Source organism: Mus caroli, unplaced genomic scaffold (assembly GCF_978045245.1).
Source record: "Mus caroli unplaced genomic scaffold, Mus_caroli_1 scaffold_10, whole genome shotgun sequence".
Lineage (NCBI taxonomy): Eukaryota > Metazoa > Chordata > Mammalia > Rodentia > Muridae > Mus > Mus caroli.
In genome coordinates, this window is record NW_028227265.1 from 41,928,542 (window position 1) to 41,934,089 (window position 5,548).

A 5,548-nucleotide genomic window follows, 5' to 3' on the forward strand; every position below is an offset into this window, starting at 1 on the left:
ATGGTGATGATGGTGATGATGATGGTGGTGATGATGATGGTGATGGTGATGGTGGTGATGGTGATGATGGTGATGGTGATGGTGATGATGATGGTGATGATTTGCCTTCACTTGCTTCAGGATTCCTGGGACACTGGTGTTGATCTTTTATTATAAACCCACAGATTCCCCAAGGCTCTGTCTTGTTTAGTATTTTTGTTTGTTTTTCACTCCTATTAGATGCTTCTATGGCTCTGCCTTCCAGCTCACTGATTTCTTTCTGTCTGCTCTGTTCTGCTGTTCAGCAATTAAGATGCTTATTTGTTACTGTTATTTTTTTTCCCCATTCAGAAATTTCTACGCAGGTCTTGGTGACATGTTTCTTTGCTGAGACTTTCAGGCGGGCTTGCAGTTGATCATCCTTACGATTGCTGCCTAAGTGGTTCTAGCATGCCTGTCGGCTCAGCTCTGCCTTTCCTTGTCCTTTTTCATTTTATCTGACATCCTCCTGGTTTATTGAAACGTTTACATGTTCTATGTTGTCAAACTCTGTATCTCGTTTCAACCTTTCTTATGACATCCTTTGATACCGGCCCGGGGAAAAGACAGGGTGGAGGAATCTCTGCCTTTCTGACGACAGCGGCAGATAATATTCTGTGTCTTCTACTCTGCCTCCATTGACTCGGAGTTCTCATGACATCCAGGTAGGCTGGGGAAGGTAGGAAGGCTGAGATACTGTCTCCCACAGGGCCTGGTTTCTCTAAGTACCCTTTGACACCACTCAGATGAGGAAGGGAGTAGAAGTTCAGGGGGTTCTGTCTCCATGAAAGGGCCTTGTTGCTGCGGAGCAAAGGTGAACACCCTGTAGTCCTATCTGGCCTCCTATGGTACCCACTCAGTGACGGCACGGGTTTGAGGGTGTGTGTCCAAGGTTTCCAAGTAGGGATGGAGCTACTGTTTTTATTTGTGATATTTGCCCAACTTTAAATCTTAGTCTCAAAAGTTTCTTTCTTGCTTACTGGCTGTTCAAGTAGAGAGTAGGCTTTTATTGAGACTGGGGGGTGGGGGGCGGGTCTGTGCTCATGGGCAGTTTGGGGTTTCTGGCTTTTAAGCCCTGAGTATGGAATCTACGGTACAAAGAGCAAAGCCAGAGTACACATCATTATGCTGCTCTCAAGGTTATGAGCCAATCTGCCCTCTTTCAAGTCCCTTCCCCCTCTTCCCCTCACCCTCCCTCTTTCTCTGCAATATATAATGTTCTGGGTGTTCACTGTACTTAGCAGGAGTAATGGGAAATGCATGTCTATCCCAACTTGCTGGATTCCCTGCTGACCGCTCTTTATAGTGACCACAGCACACTCGCTGCATAAACAAGCCATAATTGATAGGAAGGGACATCTTTGTACCTACTTCTTTGTTCTCTGTGTGAGTAGGTAACAATTCTGGACTTGGTGGGCCGAGCAGATTGAACTCCAGTTGATTCTTGAAGGGAACACATTTGGTGGGGAGAAAAATAGGGGTGTGTGGGGACTTGCCTTGCATGGACTAAAAACAGAACATTCTGGGCCAAGCAGCAAGTGGACTGCCTCAGTTTACCCATGAAGGTGTGGCCCAGTCGTCTGGGAAATTCTTAGCCCTGACTAAGTTGGTCCTGTTCTCCATGGTCCATCAGCTCTCAAGACCTACTAGGGACAGCATGTATGTCTCTCTAATGGGTAATCTGGCTCCCTGCACCTATTGTCCTGGTAAGGCTCAGGTGACCACCATGGGTCCCTGCCTTTCTTTTTTAAAGAGAGAATTCTGGTGGGGTTCAAGCTTGTCACAGTGGCATGTCTCGACTGCACTGTCTGCTACATGGCACCCTGTGAATGGACCATCTCCTTTGCTCCTTTGGGATGCCCTGTACAGAAGGGAGGCTGGGACAGGCCCAGAGCGTGCTGCATGGAGATGCTGTTCTCCAGCCTGAGGTTAAAAGAGGAGATCAGAGTCCAAAGTGGCAATCTAGAAAAGGCACAAATTAAAACAAGTGAGCAGGAGAGTCACCAGGGTCTAGGACCAATCAATGGAGACACTTGGAAGGAAAAAAACATGTGTCTGTAAACTAGGCACTGTTGGAAGGGCTCATTTCTTCTTCTCAGACCCTGAGGTTGGTCAGCACCAACCCTACCCTATCTTAACCCAGACCATGCCTGGTTCACAGAGGCAGAAGCCTGCTCTTGTCAGTCTCCTGGAAAAAACCACGAGGAGGTCCCAGACATTGCTGTTTATACCTGCTTCCCTTAAAGGCCTTCTCAGGAAGAGAAGAGTGACCAAGATACTCTGTACTGGGGCAGTGGGGCTCAAAATGCTGTTGATTGCAAGATTGCTTCTAAGAGGCATGACAAAGTCAGGGACATAGTAACACATGCAAAGAAACACACCCAAGACCTAAACAGTCACACACAGCCCAACCCAGACACACACATACACTCACTCAGAGCTGCAGACAACTCTATAGCCACATAGATAATATAGAGTGACACACATATAGCAGTTGGCACAGAAGCACACATGAAGACAGGCCCTCCCTCCAGACACACAAGCACACCCCCACGTAGCTACATATGGAGGAAACCTGCCTCGCCCAGGCTTCCGGGAGGCTCAGCAGGAGGCGAACGGCACATCTGACTTGCCTTGTGTCGTTAGACGCTCGGTGTAATTAAACGTTACATTGACTAACCCAGCATGGCTCAGCGAGGCAGAGGAGCTGCAGGGGCTGGTGGGTTTCTATTCAATCCCATACTCTTCTGCTTCAGACCCCAGCCATTCCCTTTGTGAAGTCTCTTTGGGGCAGGGTAGATGAGGAGAGATCCTTGACCATGGGGGTTGCCAAGAACAGAGACATTCCCAGAGCCACCCTTTCTATCAGCCAGGTGAGGAGCAGGGTCCCCAGGTAGAGCCTGGGGATAAGAGGATGTGCTGTGGTCCAGGAGACACCGGGCTGTCCTTGATATCAGCAACTAGATCATCTCTCACTCTCATCCAACCCAAGTCCCCAACCTGGACCTCAGGACCCAGAAAGATTTAGAGCACTGCCAAGTGCACCCTTGTCATCTCTGCCAAGGTGAAAAGGCAAGAGATCTTTCCATCTTCCTCATTTATCCGTGTTGTTGTCATCTCCAACCCCAATAAGCCCTTACAAAGAACACACAACTCAGTTATAATATGTATAAGCTGTATGCCTACATTGAGCATACCACTACACTACTTTGTTCCCCAGCTATGAGATTCCTTGCTACTTATGGCTCCTCCAGGCCATGTAGTTTTGCTTCATCTTCCTTCCACCTCCTCTTTCTCCTTCTTCCTTTCTCTCCCTCTTTAAAACTTCCAGCCCCACCTTTCCCTTCCACTGCCTAGTCACAGGCTCTAGCCTTCATTTGACCAGTTAAAATGGGGAGAAGGGTCCCATGAAATCACCTGAGTATGTGATCCACTCCTCCATCAGGGCAACCCCTCGTAAGGAAGCAGCATCAGCATCAAAATACAAACAACACCAGGGTGACCCACCACATATCTGCTCTTCCAAGGGACTGTAGCCTCTTAGCATCCAGAAGACCTACAAGAGCAGGCTTCTGCCTCTGTGAGCCAGGCATGGTCTGGGTTAAGATAAGGTAGGGTTGGGGCTGACCAACCTCAGGGTCTGAAAAGAAGAAATGAGCCCTTCCAACAGTGCCTAGTTTACAGACACTAGTCTTCCCCTGACCCTGTATCCTAGGGCAATGTAGACTCAGCTGCCCAAGGGGAGTTTTTGAAGCCAGGGCCACCTGGGTGTAGACTGTGTTCCCTGTCCCTCCTACTCCTTCATCTGTGGGTGGGATGGAACGTAGCTCTGCTTTGCTATGGTGGCATAGCTGAGCTGGGCTACCACAGGGCATAAAGGTCTGATGGGCTCAGGTTCTGTGTGCAGCAGTCACTTAGCCTCTGCTTCAGCCACCCTTCCCCTCAGCCATCCCTACCCTCAGCCTGCTTCAGGGATCATCAAGTACAGCTTACAGCTGTCTGTCAAGGCAGGCAGGAGTGTGCAGGTCCCCTGAACAGGCCCAGGGTCACTTCCCAGTGGTCAGCTTTATTCTGCTGTGGGTATTGAAGTGAGCACCAGGCCCTGAATGTCAATTTGAAGTGGAGTTCCCCAAGGAGAAATATCCAGGGAGGAAAGAGTGGTTGGGACAGAACCCATTCTCCAAATACTTAGGAGATGGCTGGCTCTGGAGAAGGGAGAGCCCAGGCTAGGGGCCTGTTTGCTTTGTATAGAGGCCCACAAGGTACACTCAGAGCTCCATGGGTGCAGATGTCAGCAGTAGCTGACACACGTCCTGTCAGATCCTGGAGTCACACTTGCCAATTCAAGTCAAGCACACTTGTGCCACGGAGACCAGAGTTCTCTGACCTCATGACATTAAGCCATGCTTCCTGGACCAGTGAGTGATTTGTATGTGTGGCATATTCAAGAGTCACACCGAGTGCTGCACTGTCCAAAGACACTCCATCATCTCTCCTCCCATCGTATTCTGTCACCTCCATCTTACGAGGGCCACAGAGGCCACGCCATTCCCACACACCCCATCTGGCAGACTCCCAGGCCATTGCTGCCTGCAGTTTCTTGGGAGACATATGTAGAGGCTGGGCTGAGAGGATGGCTGTGGACAGGCACTTCTAAGAAGAAACTATGACTTTTGAAGGATGTTTTAAACATGGAGCATGCCCTCACTGCCTCTTGATCCCCCAGGACCTACGGCTATGCAAAGCCAGCTTGTGAATATTCAGGACCCTGTAGGCACTCTTCTGCATCTTTCCCCTCTCCTCATTTTGTGCTGAGTCTTAAGTGAAATGGATCTTTAAAAAATTTGGAGAAAGAAATCTGTCTTTTGTTCCCCTGCACCCCAGGGGCTCCTCAGAAGAGGGGGGCCCTGCCCTGTTTGAGGGGCATGTCTCAGAACCAATCGCTGCCTGGCACAGCTCCCTGGACACTGGGCTTGGGCTCCATGCCATGCGACCAGATGGCTGTGATTGCTGGCAACCTGAGACCCTGCAGGAGAGTCGTGTATGGGTGTTTACAGCGTCCTGGGCCTGCCGAGAGCATCAAAATGGCAGGCTGAGTGGTGGCCAGTCAGAGCACATTCCTGAAAAAGGAGAAGTGCCTGCTCTGGGGGAGAGCCCAGCCCAGGTCCAGATCCCAACATCCAACACCAGGTACCAGATCACATACAGGGAAAGCAATCCAGCAATTTAAGGGTGCCACCCTCTCTGTGTCTCCATCATCGCCTCTGCTTTTGAGCACTGTTCCCGTGGCTCTCAAGGATTTTATACCTCTCTGAGCTGGTCTGCAAGAGAACCCTGCATTTCTTCATCAATTCATTTGGGGGCACAGATGTGAACACTCAGTTTAGTATGAACACACGAACTACTCTATTCACACTGATGAAATAATTTAAAAAGAAGAAGACGAAGAGGAGGAGGAATAAGATTTAAGCCCTCTAAGCTTCTTCTTGTCAAAACCCCCCATCAGCTCATGTTCAGGGTGGCTGAGCAC

General features: G+C 49.7%; 1 pseudogene; it reads left to right on the forward strand.

Moving 5' to 3' along the window:
• The first annotated feature begins 552 nt into the window (after positions 1-552).
• LOC147002365 (uncharacterized) lies at positions 553-4,675 on the forward strand (annotated as a pseudogene).
• The last annotated feature ends 873 nt before the right edge of the window (positions 4,676-5,548 follow it).